Raw genomic sequence first — 24,278 nt, forward strand, 5'->3', positions numbered from 1 at the left:
AATTATTTTGCTGAATCAGGAACTAAATGCCTGCAGACACAGTGAGTCTATGAAGTGCTGAAACACTCAGGTAGCATAAACGATGTGTATCACACAAGCACGAGGATATATTTGGCTTTTAATTGCTACTACAGCTCTCAGCAAGGCTATCAGCACACTATTCCTTGAAAAGTAGAAAGCTTACAGAAAAGAAAAGCTACAATATGAAAACTTCTTTTGCTTTTCTCTAGCAGTAGATTCCCACTGTTTTTGTTTTTCAAGATAAATAAAGATACTGGTAGGAAGTAGCAGTAACAGAAATTATCTCCAACAAAGACAATGTGTGCTTTATAAGTTGGCAAAAATTGCGCTTTAAGTTTTAATCTTAGTAATGCAATCAATTTTTGCTAAGAAAATGGTAAACATGGGTCTTTGCTGAAGGTCTCTTTATGCTGAAAATTACTCTGTAGTCTTTGTTTCTGCAAAAGAAATGCATGATTTAGAGAGGGATTGAGGAATAACAAGTAGTAGAAGGAAATACAGAGAAATATACATTGTCACTTGGGTGTCTCCACCACAACACAGTGTGATGAGCTGTAGAGAAGGAACTGCTAATTAAATAATTAAAAATTATTAAAGAGAAAAGAGAGAAAACAAAGGAAGGAGAGGAATATCAAAGAGACAGGAACAGTTAATGCCTAATCCTGTTCATAAACCATTATACAGATTATTTGCATTCAGTAAAATTTTTCACGAAGTTGTATGCAGAGTTACTACCATGCTCAGAGTTGTCTGACCAACATATATAGACTCAAAAAGTAATTTAAACAAGGAAGATTTCAATGGAAGGCTAAATTCTCTCACACAGAAAGAGACCTAAATGCCAATTTAGACTTCTTACAATAAATCTTCCCATCATGAGCTTCTAGTTGATTCTCCCTAGAGGAGGAGAAATGCTTGATGCCATGTCTACATCCCTGGGCCAATGTTTCAGGCACTTTCATGGCCTCCTCTGGACCCACTCCAACAGATTCTTGTCTTTCTTGTGCTGGAGCCCCAGAGCTGGAGGTAGTACTCCAGGTGAGGTCTCACAAGGGTGGAGAAGAGGGGAGGAATCATCTCCCTTGACCTGCTGGTGATGCTTCTTTTGATGGAGCACAAGGTACAGTCCTACTTATAGAGGCAAATCTGTAGAGTGAAACAGTGGGTGGTGAGCACACATTTCAGAGTTCTGTAGTCTGGTCTGGTGATAAAATTCACATTTGTGACTACAAAGCTTCAAATACATTTACTGAAGTTATATTCTGGTTAAATTTATTGCAAAAGAAAACAGGTTTTATGTAATCTAGAACAGTTTCATAATACAAAGCCAAATACAGAAGATGAGAACAACCAGAAGGCACATTCCAAAAGTGCATTACTGATCTAAGCTATGATTTTTGAATAAGTTTACCCTAAAATGAACAGAAATAAGAAACAGGCCTCTCTCATAGGCCACTTTCTAAAATGGCTACTGAAGCATAGCTAGGACACACTGGAATATCTCAAAGGGTGTACCAGGATGTTGTCAGTCACTCCGCAAATTCTGCAACAGGTTTTAGATTCTCTGGGTGTCTCAATACAGGTGTCTGCCTATCAGCCATAGCACTTAAACTTCTACTACAGACAGTGGAGATCTAATGGTTCCTGGTTAATGCAGACTGTGAGGTCCTTAGCCCACCTGGGACATAGACACCCAGATTTGGTCAGGTCTCAGCTCTCAGACATCATTAGCTTTTCAAAGGAGTCTCAGTTCACCTTTACAGAAGATCTATGGGTACTATTTTAGGTATGTAGCCTCAAACATCTGCGGTTGTACAATACAGATCTCCAGTGGCTACTGATGGTTAGGTGTGTATTTTACATGTCCTGCATCCTTCCTGTCATGGATGGAAGTGGCTGAATGATTACATATTAGCAGAAGGGAAGTAATTGTCCTTACACAAATTTCTTCTTATAGAAATATTTAAATCACTTCAAAATTCCCAATATCCCCTCAAGTCTGAAAATGCAACACTTTGAGAGCTAAGCTTCTTAGAAATCACTCCATCTCAATTGCAAAGATGTATTTTATTTTGCAATGGGAAAATGCTGGAATGCCTGGTGCAAGAATGACATCACAAAAGCTCAATCCCACTTTGAAAATGATAAATCATTCTGGTACTTTCATACCCTCAGTCCAGCTAATTTTAGACATCTTCCAAGTCACAGTATGCAATAAGACAATTGTTTTTGCAGTGTTCATACAAGATATAAACAATGTGGTCTCGTTCTTTTATTAAAGTAATATTAACAGAAAGGTAACTTCAGAAAGTTACCTTTGGATAATAAAGAGTTACTTTCTTACATAGAATAGATGTTGCATAAACAGAGTTGGATAAGCTCAAAAGCATGTGAGACTGTCTTCTGGGAACCACGACTGGCATTTTGCAATTTCTACAGTAGACTATAAAACAGATTGGTGAAAATATATTGAATGTTTCACTGCCCTTCCTATTTTTACCTTTTTCAGCAATGAACATATCCTGGAGATTCCCTCCCTCCACTAGACTGGAATGCCTTTTTAAACCAAATTATTTAGAATTCTGTGTGGTACATCTTCTTAAGTTTTTTTGAGCTTCTTTCTATTTTTGAGCCATAGAACTATTTTGTTGCCTAACACCAGATAACAAGATTTGAGGATTTTTCAGCTTTCCAGGCTTTCACCTAGCTTTAATTTCTTTTCCTGATTTTGGAAAAAGATTTTCATTTCTCTGATTTCTCTCACCAGAGAAATGAGAGAAGTTTCTCTGGTTACTTCTTACCAGACTTTGTACCCTTCTCCTCATAAAAGTTTCTTTTTTTTTTTTCCCAAAGGATTATAATCTCTTTCAGCACCACCTCAAACAACTTGAATCTAGCTACTCACAAACTTTCCTACTGCGTACCCATTCCTTTAACATCCATACCTTACTCTAGGCCTCATATCCTCTCTTTACATCTATCCATGTCTTTCATCCTTTGAAATCCATACTATACCTTCAGGCATCCAGCACTGCCCATGGATATAATGGATTTGTCTTTCTCTGCCAGCCTGCTCCCAGACAACAAGGGTCAATTTCCTTTTCTCTTTTTTGCCAAGAGCTTATATTTTCTGCTTCCCCTTTGCCAGACTTAGCTTCAGAGTTCTACTTTCTACTGTCAAATTTTTTTTTCATTGCCTAATACATGAATTTTCTTAGCAACATGTCTAATTTTCCCTTTTCTTTCTTTCTGTCTCTATCTCTCTTTTACTCTCTTTCTATCCATTTGAAGGTTATCACTGTCTAATGTCTAATCTTCCCATTCTTCTGCCAATGGGTTTTTTTGGATCTGTTCCTTGAGACCTTTTGGTTACCACAATTCAAAACACTTCCGGAAAGAGTAAAGAAAATTATTTATTTCTTTCTAATCCATTTTCTCTGGTTCTTTCCCAAGGTTTTATTACGATATATTCTGTCATATGCCTCTTCTGTCATATGCTGGCAACACCAGCCAGTTGCTCAGCTATTTCATTTTCTACAGGAAATGCATATCTTAAGAATGAAATTATTTAAAAGCTGAAAATCTCAGTTCATGTAATTTAATAATGATTACACTAATGAATATGATTTACTTATCTCCTTTCATATGGAGACCCAAAGTGTGTTGAAACTATGCGTGTCATATCACATCTAGCTGCACAAGAAAATTATTGTCTTTATGTTTAACAAACTGAGAATATAAGGTACCCTATTTTCTCTGTGAAGTCACAAAAAAATCCCAAAAACTGCTTCAGTGGAATTTTGGGTCTTGTTCATAATAGAAAACACTTTTGTAGTTACTCACATGAATTGTGACATAGACTTTAATACACATTCCCATTTTTAATATTTTTGTTAACTACCAAATATATGTGCATTGTTTATAAACTCACCTACATCTCATCTCTGCTCTTACTCTCTGTCTTCTTTGCCACCACTTCAAAACCTAGAAAAGTTTATATCAAATGTTGGAACAGTAGGGTATTTACAAATAACCATTCTCAAAGGAGAGATTTGCCAGTCAAACTATAAAAGGGAAAATTCTACATTCTTTCATTAAACAAAACCACACCAAAATTTATTACTTAATTCAGTCAAAAAGCACAAAAAGTCATGTCAATAGCTTCCAAAAAATGTAATTTTGAATATCAAGGAAATAAATGGACAGAAAGATACCAAAGTAATCTGTGAATAGAGTGCAATTTTAATGGGAGAAATAAAAGGATTGGATTTGTCTAATGAAAAATAGATGTCTTCAATATTAATATCTTCCAGTCTTTCTCCTAGACCAATATAACTCTGCTGTACTTTTCCCCTCATCTAAATTTAACTATTCTGAAAAATTTGGCTATTATCTTTTTCTTTCCTGCTTCTCTTTCTTTTCCCCTGTATCTCTACAGGGTACTCTGGAGCATTTTTTACCATTACGTCCCAATATAGTTGCAATATTGTTACTCTAATAATACCATCTTGAGTATGTCCCTGGCAAGCTCTCATTGATGCCTGTTGTTTGGGTTTTTTAATATGATTATGATCTGTCATTTCAAAGCTAAATGTAAATCAACAAAAGTGCTGATATATTATCAGAATCTTCTTTCATCCTAATCCTGTTTTCAGTTCTACATCTGGTGTCAGCAGTTCTCCTGTCTTACAACTTTTGTTTTTTCTTTATTACCTTCTTGAATAAGTGCTTTCAGTGGGGAATTAGAAATATGTTCTTTTTCACCTAGGCCTGGTTGAAATATAGTGAGAGTATTTCATTACAGAAGATTCATAACGTTTGACAAGATGTGCAAATTTTTTATAATATATACAAATTATCTGGTTTAAGTATGTAAGACTTAAATTCCATTATGTAAAATTAACAACCTAGGAGAAGATTAAATTGGTAGAGGGAGCTAAATATTTGTTTCACAGAAAATGAAATAAAATACTGTGGGCATCCAGATCCTAAAGTCTTTTAGACTTGCAAACATTTGAATCATTTCAGAAAGAATTGCTGGCATATAGTTTCTTACCTCTGACTTCTAGAAAGGTGACCAAGAAAGTTTTATCTCTTATATATGAAAGAACTTCCCACCTGTCTTTATTTTTTAACTGATCTTTAAAATTTTTCAATATTTCTTCTTTTCAGACTTGTTTTTCTTACCCCGCATCTGTTCCTGTTTTTTCCATCTTATCATTTCAAGACAAAAAATGTGTAGCATAAAGGACTGTATTTTAGAAATAAATTACTTAAGAAACAGGTATTTGGGGAAACTAAGTAGCTCACGGTGATGAGCTCTTACTTTAATATGACATTTGGATAAGCAGCTATGATCCTTGTATGCATAAATAAAGAAATATTGAGTAGAAATAGAAAGCTGATCTACAGCACTAGTAAAGTTATTGCTAGAATATTACATGTGATTCTAATGTCCAAATTACAAAGGAAAATAGAAAAGAAATTGAAAGTGAAAATTAGGGCTTAGACAAAAATGTATCGGGTCAGAAAAATATTTTTTTAATCAGTTATTAAAAGAGTTTGGTTTGGTTAAATTACCTAAAAAAGACAAAAAAAACAGATTTGATCACTGTCAGCAGAACTACGACATTACTGTGTAATGTAAGTGCTGACAATCTATTCAGACATAAACAGATTCTGAAAGACATAGGGCAAATGTTGATATTATGATTCTTTCCATATTAGGATATTTTACAGTATAATAATTTTGGATCATCTCAAAAGAAGGAGCCCACAGCAAACCATTTTATGGCACTGGTAATGATACTGGTTAAAGTATGACTGATGGCACAGAGATTAGTATCTGCTAGCAACTCTTGTTGTTATGAATAATGTCACAGAATCATGTAGGTTGTAAAACACCCTTTAGCATCATCAAGTCCAACTGTTAACCCAGCACTGCCAAATCTTTTACTAAACCATGCTTCCCAGTGCTCCATCTAGTCTTTTAAATAGCTGCAGGGATGGTGACTCAACCACTTCCCTGAGGAGCCTGCTCCAATGCTTGATAACCCTTTCAATGAAGATTTCTTTCCCCTGGCACTACTTCAGGCTGCTTCCTCTTGTCCTGTTGCTTGTTAGTTACATTAAAGATTTCAATCAGTAAAGGTACCATGTAAAAGAGTAAAAAGATCTAGTGACCAAAAGTGGGATCTACTATGTATCCACTGCAAAGGCAAATAGCCACTAAAATAATTTACCTAGGAATAATTTACCTTGATGACTTGATGCCTTGCATTCAATGTTGTTTTAAAGAGCAATCTGATCAGCTATGAAATACTGATTTAATATAGCATCACTGAATAAATTTTATGGTCAGGATACATATTAGTTAACCATCAATGTGCATAAAGATCTCTTGGATTATCTAAATCTATGAAAAGAGAAAAAAACCCTACTGATACAGACCTGCAGAACTACAGAAAATTATTTTTCATTAAAAATTATTATTAAAATTTCCTGAAAATTCACTGACACTGTACTAGTAATAAGGTGGCCTCAGAAAGTGATCTGCTTTACCTTTCATCCAGTTTTGAGAACCAAAGCACAGAGTAAAGGGATAACAGAAGTTCCCCTGGCCATGCTGAAGGCAATATTTACAGAGCCACTGGAAACCCTTCCATTCCTGAAGCCTGCTAATATTTCTGCCAGCTTCAAGAGGCCTCTCTCATTGTTTGAGGTTCTGCAGCTCTGAGGCATTGTTTAAATGATTTGCTCAGACTCACTTCTGGCCAGTTTTTGAGCAGTAGTGATCAATCACAATTGAGTTCCTGGTACCGTGTCACAACAAACTGATTAAACTCTCCCTAAAGAAATCACAGCTGTTATTGGGCCTAACGATATCACCAGGACTTTAAATTACAAAGGAGATTATATTTGTGTCTCAGAGAAAACATTTTAATTTGAAAGCTCAGCAAAGAAAAGGATAAAAAATTGTTCCAACAATGCCTAGTGATCTTTGTATGTATTTAAGAATAGTACATTTTCTTTCAGAACTGTAGTGTAAGAAAAAATTCTTCTTGTGATACTGGCTTGTAAGGTGTTCCTGTGCCTTTTACTGTTTAAATGCCCACAAGCAAATAATCCTTGTTTTGCAGGCAGCCAGCACAAATTTAACATTGGCTGCCTTAGCCAGTCCAGACTTGTGCTGAAGGGCTGCCAGGACCCACTGCAGAGATGACTCAAGTTGATAGCAGACATCCTAGCCTGGAGGAATCCTGCTGATTTGCTAAGGGAGAGACTCTTAGGAAAGTAATTACCATTGCATAACCTATGATCTAAAAGTTCTGGTTTTACTTCATCTGTAAATTCAAAATGCCTTATTATGGGAAGTAATGACTAAATTTAGGCCCAAAAATGTTTTACACAGAAGTACGGAAAGTCACAGCTGACACATATGCTTAGGGATTACATGAAATGTAACTACATCCTTTAAGTGTCTCATAAAATTAACTGCATTGACTTATACAGAGTTCAGATTTCATACTACTGCTCTGTTGCTCAAAATAAAACTTGATGGATCAAGCAAGAAAAGTGTCTATGATCTCCAAGCACAAAAGAATAAAATTATATTAGCTATATTTATTTTAAAACAAACAAACACCACAAAAAACAAAACTGAAAAGCAAAATAAAAGAAAAAAAAAACACACAAAACCCTCCTAAAAACTCAGAAAACCATTTGGATTAACTATTTAGCTGAGCCTGTACTCAGGAGATTATATTGAGATGAGCTCCCTTTACAGAAACAGACTCTAGGTTTGTCAGACCTGTGACAAGATAGTCTCTTGGATAAAGAGGCAGAATAGGCCTCCAGCAATATCTAACAAATGTGTGTAATTTAGAGCATAATTTAACACATAATTTGAAGCAGCTTTTCCCTACACTCACAAGATGCTCTCGTTTTTCTCAGGGCAAAGGAGCAATGGCAAGGAGTGTGCTGGTGCCATCTTTGCATCATACATCACTACTTGCCCATGATAGATGTCTTGATTCCTTTTTGCAGAGAGCTTGCCTTACCATTTTTATATTTTAAGTAGTCACAAGCATAAAGGAAAGGGGGACAAGAGCTAAGCAAAACTCAGAGGCATGATGAACAAAATCTGATTGGAATCTGCCTGCCAGCTGAGCAAAGCTGCAATTTCCCAAAACATCTGCCTATAACATCCCCAATTACATAGAACAAGGTCAGACAGAAAGATTTGATAGATCAGTCTTGCAAACACAATATTCAGACTCATCAAAACTATTAAAAAATGAATTCAACTAGCCATGTAGCCACACACAGGGGAAGAACTTTTTCAGTTGAATTTTGCAGAGTTTTGAAAATCCAGTGTATTTTAAGCAGATGCAGAAGTAGTTCAACTTCAGCCTGATTTCTTCAGAGATTATGATTTTGGTTTCTTGACAACTCAGATCCCAAGTGTGCCTAAAGATAAGTGAGGCTAAGAATGCTGGAAGAGCTCATGCTCTCATCTCAGATGTCCTTTCCTTTCCCCATGGCTGTTGCACTGCCCCTACCGCTGCATTCAGGCCAGCAGCTCCTCATTCAGGCCATAACTCTAAGCCAGGACTTTCAGATGGGAGCACAATACAAAATATAGAAACTGTGTGTTCTCTTTGCACATGCTGAGGTCCAAACCGATTATGCTTCTGTTGTTTACACTCAGAGCTTTGAACCCAAATGTTATTTCCTCTGTATTTGCCACATCTTCAGCTTTGGCTGTATTTGCTGATGCCTGCTGTTCACTGGCCATCCAGAATAGGCAGAGTACATGTGCAATATTAAATAAAAGCAAGCTAGGGGGTGAACCTGAGACTTGCTCATCCACACCATGAATTGTTGGATTGCTCTTTTTTTTTTTTCCAAATGCTTCTCCAAGACACATCTGCTAACAAAAGATTTCAGTAACATGGATACCAACAGTCCTGAACCATGTGATGTGGTTTCTAACCCTGTTTTAATCAGTATTGTAGACATGGCTACTGTACATCACATTTCCAATGTCATCCTTTGCAAACTATTTCTTTATGATGAAACCACAGCAGGAAGGAGTGGCTCATATGCATAAGCACCATCCTACTGTGGATATTCAGGACATGCCTAGCACAGGCAGAAACATGGGAAGTGGGATGTGCTCTTAGGCTATGTGGTATAGATATCTCTTCATTGAATTAAGTTCTTTCAAAGTGAAAGGTGAGTATTGACTTATTTGTAAGGTATGAAAAAGAGAAATAACCCTTCATCCTTTAAACATCCATAATATTAGGTTGATGTTTGTAAAACTTTTTCCTAAAATTAGGTCAATATAGTGTTTTTTCATAGAAAAAAAATCCAAACCAGAATTATCTTGTTCTTGATTTTCTTTTGAAATATTTTTCATTTTTTCTCTTCCCATATGGGAAAAGGATTTATTTTATGCTAATGTTTTATATTCTAATAATGCATTAATATTAATATATTATAATACCTGAAAATTCTACAAAGCATCAAGCGTATGCTTTGTCAGAAACAGATTTTCATACTTTAGTTTAGGGACAAGGATGCAAGAAACAGACAGTCCTTAAGTTCCCTTATGACTCTGAAGATGGTTTTAAAGTGTAGTGTTTTGAGGTGTGTGGCAGAGAAAAACAAAAAACCGTGAAATTCACAGCAACCACAACATCCTATGATTCAACTTTACTTTTTTTTAACTGGTTGTTTGGAGAATGGTGTGGGGGAATGTGAGTGCGTATTTTTGATTTTTTTGTCTTTTAACCTCAGTTTCTGGAATCAAGTGAATATAGCAGATGCTAGATTTTAATTTCTCATTAGGCAAATTCACAACTTTCACAGCTGAGGAAGATTTTAAAGACATGGATTATCTGTTAGAATCAGTGAAAAAGCCACCCTAAATGTTGTGATTTTCTCAGGTTGGAGTCAAAATTTCTGATTGTTTCTGCTGGAATACAATACAATAAAATGACACAAACTTGGCCAAGTTGCTATATTGAGAGCATCATGCTGTAAAAGACTGCAGATTGAAACCCAGTTCCTATATGCTACAGAAATAATCAGAGAAAGGGACTATGCTCACTCTGGAGCCTATGCACATATTCCCAAATCATAAACAACATGCTGTTCACAGTGATTTAGAACTCAGAGCTTGGTAAGCAAAAGTGAAGAATAACAATATAGGAGCAAGATCTGTTTGCAGGCTAAATGTGACTGACATATTTATTACCTACAAAACTTTATTTCTGCAAGTTGCTCTCCTAAGGCATATTGAAGATACACACTTTTCCCTTTTGTGTGCTATTCAGAAACCTACAAGATATCTACAAGAAACACAAGCTTCTGTGTGATAAAAAAAAATCCCAGAAACAGTTTTAATTTTCAGATGAGCACCTGGTCTGGTCAGACTGTTCATCTTCACCACCAGTCAGCTGCACACCAGTGTCTTTCCTAAAAAACACCTTCCTCTCCTCTGTTTTTCAGACCATTTTGCATTGTGAACTTTCTTCAGTTTTTGTGTATAAAAGCCTAGCCAAATTCCCTAGGAGCTGCATCCCTAGATTTTCGCTAACCACACACAGGCACACAACTGCAGAAATTAAAATTACTGTATTTTTTATCTTCTTTCCACTCAGCTTTTAAATGCAGACACCCCTGGTATGGACTATAGCAGCTGTTCAACACCAAGAGGAATGGGACTACGATGCTACTCCTGTTTTTTTAGTACTCCTGTACTACAGTGCTTTATCTTTCATGTCCTTAAGAGGAATATAATTACCCAAGTGGAGAATAAAATAATTTCCAAATAGTAAAGTAGGCAGACCCAAGTAGGTAGAATATACATTTGGTGAAATATGTAAAGGTAGCAAAAATATCTTTAAAATTATTTAGAAAACAGTCATCAACTCTTCAGAGCATGAAAATTTTACAAGATATTACTGTTAGAGGTGATTCAGATTTTTTTTTCCTACAAAAAGGGTAAATCTACTCTAAAACACACAATTAATTGTGCATAAAATTTGTTTGATCTATTTTATTCTTCTCACAAAGTCTGGCCAAACCAGATAGATTGCAAGAAAATTGTAAATAATTTATTTTGAACAAAGCCAGCATTTGCTGGAGGACTATTTTCTACTAATATAGTTTTTTCAAGAATTCATGCTGAAATATTTTTAGTGAGATAGTTTCAGGAAGATTGCAACTTGAAATCCATAATTATTAAAACAAAGAAAGGAAGGAGATAAAATATACCCCTACTTATACTTAATTTCCTCAGTGAAAAAATACTTACATCTCTGCACTGCTCTCCTGAAATCCCAACTGGAATGCTGCATCTATCTCTGGGGTCCTCAGCACAAGAAGGACATGGACCTGTTGGAGCAGGTCCAGAGGAGGCCACAAAGATGATGTGAGGGTTAGAGCACCTCTCCTATGAAAACAGGCTGAAGGAACTGGGGTTGTTCAATCCAGAGAAGAAAAGGCTCTGGGAAGAACTTATTGCATCCTTCCAGTACCCAAAGGGGTCTTACAATAAAGTATAAGACTGACTTTATTACATGGGCTCATATTCGTAGGTCAAGACAGAAACAATTTTAAAAATAACAGAGGAGATTTAGAATAGATGATAGAGAGAAATTCTTTACTCAGAGGGTGGTGAGGCACTGGAACATGTTGCCCAGAGAAGCTGTGGATGCTCCATCCCTGGAAGTGCTCAAGACCAGGTTAGAGGGTGTGAGCAACCTGGTCTAGTGGGTGGCCTCACTGTCCATGTCAGGGGAGTTGGAACTGTATTCAGTTCAATGTCATTTCCAACCCAAGCCTTTCCATGGTTCTATGTTCCTATAAATCACTACCTTTATTCCCATTTACATCTGGATATTTTATAGAGAAATAGCACAATTCAACATATTAACCCATTCTTATAAGTAAGAAATCAAAATAACGTTCACAGATGAAACCCAGTTTGTGATGAACCACAATTAGGATTTACACCTTCCTTCTTTTTTCACCTTCCTTTTGTAATGTAATTGGTCAAAATGACCTTTAGCGAAAATTTGAAGAATCTTGTACTGCTTATTTCAGACAAACTATTTTTTACTGTTAAATATCAACAGAAAAAAATGTATTGCTAGTACTCAGCCTGAACCTTCAAAGTAAAGGCATGCCAAGGGAATTTCTGAGAGTGTGGTTAATTATTGTTGTTAGGTGCACTGCCAGGGACTGAGAAAGCCAGGCTCCGTGACTGCTAATGGAGTACTCAGGGACACTGATCTTGGTACAAGGCAAGTCATGGTACTGGTGACCTTCACCAGTGGATTATGACAGTGACACCCTGGAGTGGCTCCATAGCTACAACATGTATCTGTTGGATGATTGGTGCTTTGATAGCCACATCTTTTGAGGGAAACGCATGACCTGTTCTGACCTCAAGAAAAGAACACGTACCAGAGGAAAAGGGCTCATGGTAGGTTAATAAGAGAAGGTTATGACATTTTCAAAATGAAGGAGAAAGCAAATTAGGTTGAAACTAAGTCAGATAAATCTATGTCTGCATGAACATGGATATCTGTGTTATAATTTTTTATATTTACTTGTGGACACAAAAGAAATAGATTTTTTTTTACCTGCACAGATCTATAGGGTGTGAATTTTAGTAAAGGGGAATAAAATAGCCAAATCTACTTCTGAACGTCAAACAATTAAAATTGAATAAGGATGCAAAAAAATTCTTGACTGTGACTGTTATCTTATCTAAGTTTTCAAAATGAAATTCAGTTAGCAGGTGTAAGACCCCAGTAAAAAATGTGCAGATATGACTGATATTTTAAAAACCAGAGAAATAACTTCCATTTCCTGTCACAGACATCTTTTTATGAGAAATATCTCCTTAGAATTTTTTTCTTCCTGAGAAGCTGAGTGGCCTCAGGGACAAAATGTAAACAAGGGTTATCTGCTGCTGTGGAATGCAACAGGCAGGTCTGTGATTGGTCTCATGTGGATGTTTGGAATTAATGGCCAATCACAGCCCAGCTGGCTTGGACGCAGTGTCCAAGCCACAAACCTTTGTTATCATTCTTCTTTCCTTTCTATTCTTAGCTTAGCTAGCCTTCTGAGAACCTCTTCTTCTATTCTTTTAGTATAGTTTTAATACTATATATATCATAAAATAATAAATCAAGCCTTCTGAAATATGGAGTCAAATCCTCGTCTCTTCCCTCAACCAAAGACCCCTGTGATCACCGTCACAATTTCCAAAATCCAAACAGACCACAGAGTTTTTTGTTACTGTTCTTGTGCTTTCTGTATGCGCAAACATATAAAGGTCAATAACTTACTATTTTCTTTGAAGAACGCATACAGAAAAGATACCAGAAGAGAAATAAACTCTTGAAATTGTAGCCACCACAAATGCATTTGCTAGCTCTATTATGGAGAAAGAAACATACAGAGCAGGGAAAATATACAAAACTATTGAGACAGTGACCTCAAATAGAAGCCTTGAATTTAACTGTTGCCACTATAGTAGTCTTATTGAGCATGTCAGCATAGCCAAAATGCTAAAATAAAAAGGTTTTAATATCCAAATTTCAGGTAAAGTTTGGAATCTAATTATAAAACATGTAGAAGTTTTGATGAAGGAACAGATAGCTGTTAACTTATTCACACTAAAATCTCAGGGTCTGGCTCTTAAATCCTGGTATTTGAAGATAGACGGTATCTTAACTTGGAGAGAACTGTTTATCTCTCTTCATCCTTCTCAGATATAAACCTTACACTTAAATTAGGTAGCTAAGACACAAAATCACTTTCTCCTGAAATACAAGACAGATACTGATACCATTTTCTTCTCTAGTATATCTCACTTTGCTGACTAGACAAATGATGTGAAAATTTAATTTGAGAATACTTAAAAACTATATTTACATATCTGTATTTCATCTTATGCAGACCAAACCCTAAAATTTTAGTTTCGTTAGATACCAAGTTAATCTGAGAGAAGTGGCTCTCAATCTTTTTTGCGCTAAATTTACTCTGCTTTGCTTAATTATCTATCAGATGGAAATAAGGTTTTGTTATGACGTTCTTCACATGTCAGATTAGTTCCTTGCCATTACTTAGTTTGGAAATTAATAAACATACTTTGTTATATTCCACCTGTCTTTAATGTAAAGACTTGTGTAATGGATATGCTCTGGGAATATCAAGGTGTTTCAACATTCCAGAGAGGGTAGGCAGACAGTCACACAACCTAAACACACTCAGCTTACATTCTAAGCTATTTAGATAAAAAAATAACACCAAAATATTGTAATCAGGATTCTAAAGTGTTCAAAAGTATAGTTTCACCGTAAAGTATGTAGTCCACCTTTTTTATCCAGCCATCATCCCTTTGCCCCTCAGCATTGGATTGTCACAGACATCTTTTCATTAAAAATCCTTTCTTAGGATTTTTTCTTCCTGAGAAGCTGAGAGGCTTCAGGAACAAAATGTAAACAATGGTCATCTGCTGCTGTGGAATGCAGCAGGTACATCTGTGATTGGTCTCATGTGCTTGTTTGTAATTAATGGCCAATCACAGCACAGCTGTCTCGGACAGAGAGTCTGAGGCAGCTGCCTTTGTTATCATTCTTTTTTTTCTATTCTTAGCCTAGCCTTCTGAGGAGAACTTTTTCTTCTTCTATTCTTTTAGTGTAGTTTTAATGTCATAAATATCTTAGAATAATAAATCAAGCCTTCTGAAATATGGAGTCCAATCAAGGTCTCTTCCCTCATCCTAAGATGCCTGTGACCACCGTCACATTGGATATTATTTTCTGGATTTTTTTTGTACAAGTGAATCAGCTAGTTCCCTTGGAAAGTAAAATGGGTAATTTCTCTGAAGACCTGTAACCACTAAAACAATTAATGGTTCCAGCAACACCTCTTAGCACAGAGATTGAATTAGCTGACTGGTATGCATTAGAAAGACATTATGGATGAAGCCAAAGCTAACCAACCTCTGTTCGTCATTTCCACACCTACAAAAAAATAAATTCACTTCATATGTCATTAAAAAGATTAGTGAGGGTAAATTATTTCATCAAAATACACACAATTACATGTATTTAACCTCAAGCAAAGTGGGGGATTCTACTTGAGTAACTGAAAGAAATTTGAATTTAGCATGATAAGGAAAGCAATCATAACTGAATTGCATTTGTGGACTAACACACACACTCTTAAAATGTAAGGGTAATATATATGGAGTTGAAGGATGTAAACTCATGGCATCTAAAAGAGTAAAAAAAAATTACACATTTTATAGGTCATAAAAACTGAACTCAAAAAGCCTTTTACAGAAATTTCCAGGAGTAATCACTTTCATCCAAATGGAGTGATACTGGATTCCATTCATGCATAAAACCTGTGCTCAGAATAAAAGATAATTTGGGCATGTCTCAGTGGAACATCCCATAGCTATAACGGTTTTTGTGCTGGTTATGACTAGGATAGAGTTACTTTTCTCAACAGTAGGTACAGGCTGTGTTTTAGATTTGTGCTGGAAACATGGCTGATATTACTGGGATGCTTTTGTTACTGCTCACCAGCGCTTGCACCACATCAAGGCCTTTTCTGCCTCTCAGCCCACCCCAACAGAGAATGGGTTGGGGACGCACAAGCAGCTGGGAGGGGGCACAGCTGACCCCAGCTGGCCAAAGGAATATCCTGTACTATATAGCATCATGCTCAGCACATGGAGTTGGGGGGAAGAAGAAGGAAGACGGGAATATTTGGAATGATGACATTTGTCTTCCCAAGTCACTGTTACCACATGAGGGAGCCCTGCTATCCTGGGGATGGCTGAACACCTCCCTGCCCATGGGAAGTGGTGAATGAATTCCTTGTTTTACTTTGCTGGTGATTTCTTTACTTTTTCAACTGTCTTTATCTCAACCCATGTGTTTTCTCACTTTTACTCTTTCAATCCTCTCCCTTATCCCACTGTTGGGAGTGAGTAAGTAACTGTGGTGATGAGCTGCAAATTCAACAAAATGCTGGAAGAAGACATAAGACTGTGATTAAATATCTAGTTGACTTGGGACATCTAAGTTCCTCACTGGAGCAAAATTAAACTAGATACAGCTGGCATGTTAGTTCTGCTGCAGCATCTGAGTATCTGAGCATTTATCAACATATGGTTCACTTCAAACTTGAAAGGCTGTGATTATGGGGAACAGGCTTACAGTTAAACAACTATTTCAGTCATTTTTTCATAAGTACTGGGTTTATTACTAGAACAACTTGCGTGAATTGATTTATCCACTCCTGCATTCTTCTTGAGGTCTCTACTTCACAGAGAGCTTTTGAAAATACGGTTTTTAGAGCTGTTGGGCATTTACCCCAGATGAAGAGTTCTAAAACAATGTAACAACTTTGGTAGTATTGGCATGGTGGTGGGGGTTTTCTGTGACCTGGAAAAAACACTCCATCAGGTATTGCTAATACAGGACCAAGAGTACTCTCTCACCTCATCTAATTTCTTGTACAGACAGTAAAAGCATCATTCCACTGTAACTGAAAGATTAGAGAAATCATCAGATGGCATTTGTCAACATAATAATATGTATCAATGTAGATATTTGAAACTTTGAAACTCTTTTACATGATGAAAAAATTGTAAACAAGAAAACTAACTTTTCTTAAAGTACTTATACCTTTAATCTTTTGAGCTGTTAGAACAGATTAAATGCAATCCTCCTATCATGATGTAGAGATGATATTCTACAACATACTTGGTAACAGATGTTTACTAATCACTGATAAATTTTGCATATTTAAAAGGAGAAATGGCTTTTAGAGACACTGCTGATGTAATTATAAGAGCACATTCAAACCATCTGAAGATTTGAAACAAAACCTAACCTGGGGATAAATAAAAAGCTATTGCAGTTTTGAATCAGGGACTCACCCACACTTAAGCTAATTTCTTTAAAAGTCAAATGACATATAAATAAGCCTCCATGTAAATATTAGAAAAAAACATTCTTTGATTGCATTGCACAAACTTGAAGTTCTGTTTTGCATTTTCTATTTTAGTAAATAGATAAATGGGTACTTTAAAAAGTTTTACAAATCCCCTCAAATGCCCATCTTTCAAACAATGCCTTCTAAAAAGAAATACCAAACTATGAACATGATACTTGCTTTGGAGACAGAAGTATCCAGCCAGAGAATTGCTCCATATAATGCAGGCAACACATTCACTTAAACCAGACTGGCAATTGTTCATATTCCTCATAACTCTGGATGGACATGAAAGGAGCAACCCAGTTAGGCTTTCTGTATATTTGGGGACTTTTATTGTTACACATGGATTAAGGGAGTTAAATGGGCTTTTAGACCTGCTGCATTCACTGACTTTGGAGAAAATGACATCTATTGCTTTCATCAGGAAAGTGCTAACTGGTACTTCAATGTTATGGAAAAATTTACTGACTAAAGCAAGCAACACTGTAGACTAGACATCTATGTGTCTACATAGAAAACTGAGGACATAATTCTGTTAACAACCTGTCCCCAGACAGAATTTCCACAGAGTTTGTAAATGGCCAGAACATATAGAGAGCTTCTTATCTGTCAGACATTCATTCAGGGATATCACTGTTAAAAAACAACAACAATCCACAAATAAAAATTAAAAAATAACAACAATAACAACAAAAATAAAAAGACACAAACAAAAAAATAAACCCCAAGGCAGAAATGCAACTCCAGTCAACCTAACATGAAAATTGTTTGAATGTTTCTCTTCAAGTACTTTGTGCCCGTTAGGTAATAGAAAGATTGTCAGATAAACAAAATATGGAATCCTGCTGGTGTATGATGCTTCAGTTTTTCTAAAAAATGTCTTTTGTCCAAGTATCAGAATGTTTTAACAGAATAGTCTTCAGCATGTCAGAACATGAACGCACCTATTGAGAAAATTTGCTTTGTAATGAATAATATCTGTAATGAAACAAAAGGAAATTTTTAGTAGGACATACATACAGTAATCTTTACAGCAGTTTGCATGGCAACAACTGAACCCTGCAACTAGCTGCGAGGAGCTGAATCATATGCATATTAAAATATTCATAATGCTGATAAAAGGATTATTTTTATCCTTTAAAGGTATAAAGATATAGCAAAGTCTTGGACACTTTGAATGTAGAAACTTCTGCTAGCTTGCGAAGTTCTGTAGTCGATTGCTTCTATAAAGACAAAAATGTCAAATACATTTCATGCCATATCCATAGATAAAATACAGATTTACATGTAAATAAAGATTTATTCTTATTTTCTCTTTTAAGACATTTATGTTACTAAACAAATCTGACTCACACACTAGAGAAGTAATATTGTAAAATGAACAAGGAGAATGCATCATGGTTTCCATGAACACACACACAAGAAGTTTGTGTTCCGCCATGACTCACATGGCCAAATTATTTGAAATTTAAATGACTGGAGAGTTCATGCATAGGAGTTTTATAATACCTCCATATTTTATGAATTTATGAATAAATGGTTATAAAATGGAAAATCAGACAAGGAATTCTTTACTTACTGCTCTCACCTTGCCCTAACTCATCCTGAGCTAGGCATATCTCCATCTTATTTGAGCACCAGTGACCCTTTCCTTAAACTTCCTGGCACACTTCCATATCACAGGGAATTTACTACATAAGGACTGGCTGCAACCATATAGCTCATGTGGATTACACACTCTCTAATTGATGCTAGATCTAAACCAAGATTTTGCAGTAGTTAATTCATAGCCTAACTCAAAATGGAACTTTAATTTCCCTGGAGACATGATGCTAAAAAAAAAAAAGACACAGCCATACTTTTTAAGGGTTCAAAATTCAACTAATTTTACAAAATATACAGAACTAGACTCAGAGAAGAAAAGCAGACAACTGTTCCCACACTAGTGAGGTTTAGAATTACTTACATGTAATCACTCACAAAAACTCTTTGTTGGAACAATTAATAAGTTGTTCTTACTGAGAACAATATCCTATAAAATAAAACCCCATCTCTCATTATGTGTAACTTGTGAATTGTAACTTGACTGAGCAAGTTCTCACTTACTTGACTTGGGATATGCTGATGAATTACTTCAATCAGCTTCTGTGCTGGTGGAAATCATATTTAAAATTAACTGACTGTAACATCTGTTCCAATGCTGTAAAGTGCTGCTTTTGGACTATGGCTGACACATGCAGTTGCACAGAGGACATAAGTATGCCTAATGTCAGACAGGACTTCTTGGGTTCTTAGTGGTATATTCTGAAAGAGCAGGATTCATCTCAACCATCATTTAGTTATCCAAGCTCTTCCTTTTGCTGACAGATAATTAATTATTTCCATGAAACAGTCCAACCTATTCTAAAATATTTGTGTTCTCCAGGTCCTTCATTCTCCTCATCAGTGTTGGAAGCAGCCTGAAGAGTAGCTGAGATTTCTTGATTTTAAAAAGCTGCTGGAAGGCAAATATCCTAAGTATACATCACTCCCTCCACTCTGGCTGTAATATTTAAAGGTTATATTTTGAGTGAAGGCTTAGCATCTAGACAGCTTTTTTCTTCTTCTTCTTCTTCTTCTTCCTATTTGAAAGCTAAAATTAAAAAAAAAAAAGCACAGGGAAAAACACATGGGGATTTGCTAGAAAGAAAGAAGCTCTGGAGTGCTTGGCTCTGCACTTATATATGTATTTTCATGAGAAGTTGATACTGTTGTTTCTAGTGTTTTCCTCTTAGTTGATGAACTTGTGATGGAAAGGTGTGTGTAATTAGAGCTGTCAATATTGAATTCTAAATGCACAGCACACTGTGAATTTAATCTAAGTTTCCCAATCCCCAGTCCTCCCTCGCCACTGCATCTGGGAGAGGCTGAAGCACTTGACTGCTGCTGTGGCAAATTGGGTCCTGATAAGTATGATGCTTTACTGCTTCTTGTTTTTTCTCAGATACAACTACAGCATTTCAGAAGAACTCACCTGGGCATTAATTCAACAAGAAATGTTGGTAGGAGTATTATATTTTCCACGTTTTGATATCTCACAGAATGACTTGCATGTAAAAGAGACCTGGCAGCTGGATTGTGTCAGTGAGACTGATGTGCTTGTCATTTCAGACTCAGATTTGGCAGATTCACCTCTGCCAGGCTTAAGAATAATATTCAATTTTCAGTTTTCTATTATTTTGCAATTTTAACTAGCATGAAAATAAAACTAAAAAAGAAAAGGAAAAAAAAACACAAAATGAGTCTGTTACTAAAGTATTTATATTTAAATGGTATAGGTTTTGCTTAATGTTTAGAAAAAGGTAATCTCAGTTTATGTCACCTTTATGAGTAATAACATGTTTATTCAGAGGTAGAAAGGGTCTAAAGTAAGGAATATTAATTTTAAGTGTGTCAAATTAGTTCCAGTCATGTGTTTACACCCTTGGGGAGCTCATTCATAACTGATAAAACGTAACCACAACTAGATAGGATATATGAGGTACTTCAATAAACACCTTATTTAAGATGGATGTTTTTATGCTATATAGACTCTCATCAGGAGTCAGGATGAATTCAAATGTTATGCAGAAATAAAAAATGCCACAAATTTTTCATCAGAAACCATGGATGCACAAGGCCATCCTCTAATCCGCAGGTTATTTTATTATTTATTGTATCTTGTATTTGTTGCTGAACTCTGAAAAGAGAAAGAAAATGACAGAAAGAGCCCACATCATTCTCATAATTAATGCAAAAAAAAAAAAGTAGTTTTTCATTTTATTTCAGAAAAAAAAACCAATTCCTCCACAGTTTAAATGCCACCAGATGGGTTCTGCTGCTCTGAAATAATGGTATCATTATGCTGTATAAAATGACCTGAACTGAGGCTTCTTCAATCAGATCACAGCCATGGTAGAATGTACCAGACTTTGAAGCACTGCTTTTCATTCAGAACAGAAATAAAAATATTTTAGAACCGTTTACATCAACGTCTTTGGGTTTTTCTCACAATAGATTTCATTACACAGTTTTGTAGTAAGAATTTAAGCACATGGAGAATTGTAGAATATTTGCACTTGATATTTTGATCCTTGCACTAACTGGAATCAGCTGTAAAATCCCCATCAGTATCCTCAGCAACACCACACAGGGGAAACTGAAACAGGTGAAAAATTACCCCTGCTTGATGTTGCTGTACTGCCCAGTTTGTCTGCCTAAAGCAAGGCCTGGCCTCCTCTCCCTACACTGTGGTGTACCTGACACATGCTGTATTTATGCCCTCTAACGTGGCATTGTCATTGCTAGCACGAGGCCAGAGGTTTTGTCTGAGTTTACTTGGTTTGCAGGGGCATGGCTTGCCAAACCTGCTCTACTTGAGCTTTTCTTGACCTTCCCAGAGCATTGTTTCTCCTGGCTAATCATGGCTACAATTTCTTTAACTGCCTGGATGTCTATGGCTAATTTGTTTGCCTATGGATACATTTCCTTGTAGTATAGATTGAAGCAGATAGAGGTTTCTATTTGAAGAAAGTGATTTTTGGCCCTAACAGAACAAAGTGGAGAAGTGCAGTCCTGGTATGATAGCAAAGGTCTTCAAGGACCAATGCAGAGGTGCACTGGCATGAGATGAGGCATGGGGAAAAGGCTAGCACCAAAAAACCCACAGCTAAACCTGTCATGACTGTTAACTCATCCATAGTCAGTTACAGCAATGCAGAGCTGGATCTGGGCAAAACTAGTTTAGGGGTAAGCCACAATATAAGGTCAGTTTGGATATAACAAGGATGATGATCAATGAAGACAGAGTAAAAGTTTTAAAGCATGCTAACAAACATCTAAAAATGGTTCCAAGTGGATTCTAGAATGGTAAAGCCACTAACATCATATTCTTGCCAGAGCAAAAAGAACAACCTGACAACTGTGGCGTTTCCCTCTCTAGCAGTCCAAAGCTATTTTAAGCTATTTTAAGTATTCAATAGTATAAGATCCCAAAAAGTAGCCAAAGGGAAGGCATAACACCTGAAAAAGGAACATAAATTAAGTGTGTATTACAATTTTAATTGCGTTATTAATACTATTAAAATTTCTTTATCCATACAAGTATTATAGCTGCATTATCATTCCTTCTTTCTTCTTCCGTAAAATTAGGATGAAATACAATTCTTGAACTACAGTGTTAAAATATCAGTTATACTGAAAAAAATTTCCCAGTTTGATGTATATATTTATATAGTATGCTTCATCTTTGCCCAAAACCCAGAATTTGAGAATAACATACAGTATAAAGAGCTAGTGTGAGCAATCAGTTGCATTTGCAAATCAATTTAAAACAGCTTGAAGACTTTCTGGACAGCATGAAACAATCATCAGAAAAATGGGGATGCAAGAGTGGCATTTTACAATTGCAGAAGGGATGCTGAGTAAAATAATGATACTTCTGGTGGAAAAGTCACAAATACAAGTTTCTCAATACTTAGAAGTGCATTAATGGGAAATTGCTGAAGCTGTTTTCCCAGGTGGTTTTGAATATGAATACTCAATACATATATTTATGTTTCTGAATATATTTTACTTCTCTGTAATCTTTCAGGAAAGGAAAAACCCTCACACAATAGTAAAACATGACCTGAAAATGGAAATTGTCCCCTTTGAACAGCCATGAGTAATTACGTTAGTCCCACAGTCTTTAGAAATGCCTTCTTTTGTGCTCTCGTTTTGCCTTTCCTCAAGTTCTAAGCCACTGGACAGGTAGATGCTGACTGGTGACAGCAGAGCAGCCACAGAAACTCTGAAAACATTTTTGTTTAATGTGGCTGGAACAATGGCATAGTCTTTCAAACACTTTGACATCCCTCACTGGCTGACATTCTGCTTTAAAAAAATCCCCCTTGACTGGAGCAGCTGACACATGGGCTGTAAGTCATGAGATTCAGATCATCATACGATCCACTGAATGCCTCAGTGCATTGTAAATGACAATATGAGCCTGAATGTCAACACAACGGAGCACTTAAGGAACATAATGGCCCAGTGTGATGCTTTGGACATTTATTTAGTCTCCCATACATTTCCATTTTTCTTAGTCATTCTCAGCAAGGAATGAAAAATTGAAAAGGGAAATGGGGGAGAGAAGGAAGGAAGGAAGGAAGGAAGGAAGGAAGGAAGGAAGGAAGGAAGGAAGGAAGGAAGGAAGGAAGGAAGGAAGGAAGGAAGGAAGGAAGGAAGGAAGGAAGGAAGGAAGGAAGGAAGGAAGGAAGGAAGGAAGGAAGGAAGGAAGGAAGGAAGGAAGAGAAAGAAAGAAAGAAAGAAAGAAAGAAAGAAAGAAAGAAAGAAAGAAAGAAAGAAAGAAAGAAAGAAAGAAAGAAAGAAAGAAAGAAAGAAAGAAAGAAAGAAAGAAAGAAAGAAAGAAAGAAAGAAAGAAAAAGAAAGAAAGAAAGAAAGAAAGAAAGAGAGTAAAGATTTGGTTTGTCATGTATTCCAGGAGGGTCATTTAGCAGCTGTACAATGTCCAGCACTGATAAATCTCTCAAGTACTGTAGCTGGCTAAAATAAATCTCCCATCTCTTTGGGGAAATTGCAATTGCTGAAAATGCTGGTAGTGAGGGAGAATTTTATGTGGTGCCACAAATGGATTCACAGACATTGATGATCAGACAGCAATTGCTGAATACAATCAAATACTTAACATGGGCAGAGCTCTGCAGTGTATAGATGGAATAAATCTAGCAATGCTACCTTTCTGGACAGTGAAAAGGCACCAAGTGTATGTTGTTAACCATATTTTATCCACAAAGTTGTGTAGGAGGATTAGATTTCTCTTTTTTCTGCTTGATTCCAGTTACTTAAGGAAGTTCAAGTCTGCAGCTACTTAAGAAGGTTCCAGTCAGAGAACAAAGATTGAGTAAGTGAATTCACTTTGATTTAGTAGTGAAGTTTTGGGGTCTGTTTGGAAACTACATATGGGGAAGGACAGTATATGCCTACAGTCCATCACTAGTAAGAGTAGGGTGGAAATATTGTATTAAAAAAAATCTTACAAGGATATTTAATGTATTTTAGAAACAAGACAAAACCAAGAATAAATGAGTTATCCTTTTTATCCTAATGTATCCTATCCTATCCAATCTTACCCTCTTTCATCTCATCCTATCCTTCATGTTGTTACTCATCTGTATGTGCTATTAGCTTGCTCT

This window comes from Agelaius phoeniceus, chromosome 2 (genome assembly GCF_051311805.1).
Source record: "Agelaius phoeniceus isolate bAgePho1 chromosome 2, bAgePho1.hap1, whole genome shotgun sequence".
NCBI classification, from domain to species: domain Eukaryota; kingdom Metazoa; phylum Chordata; class Aves; order Passeriformes; family Icteridae; genus Agelaius; species Agelaius phoeniceus.